Source organism: Eupeodes corollae, chromosome 1, assembly GCF_945859685.1.
Source record: "Eupeodes corollae chromosome 1, idEupCoro1.1, whole genome shotgun sequence".
In the NCBI taxonomy this organism is placed as follows: Eukaryota; Metazoa; Arthropoda; class Insecta; order Diptera; family Syrphidae; genus Eupeodes; species Eupeodes corollae.
Genome location: NC_079147.1, coordinates 170,454,909 through 170,455,152, shown reverse-complemented (window position 1 = coordinate 170,455,152; position 244 = coordinate 170,454,909).

The window sequence follows — 244 nt, the reverse complement described above, 5'->3', positions numbered from 1 at the left end:
TTTAACTTTTGGACTAATTTTTCGGAAACGAGCGATCGTATAACATTTTGGTTTGCAGTTGTGGGTAGAGCATTTAAATACCTTTCTTTTGATGTGCATTTTGATTTTGTAAATAGTTTTGAAAATACTACTTTTTCGGCAAGGGTTAGCCCACGATTTTCTCGAAAAAACTGAAAAAAAATCATTTTTGAGATTTATGCATCAATTGAAAGGTGGGTCGGTGCTCTGCATTTTAGTGAAAACC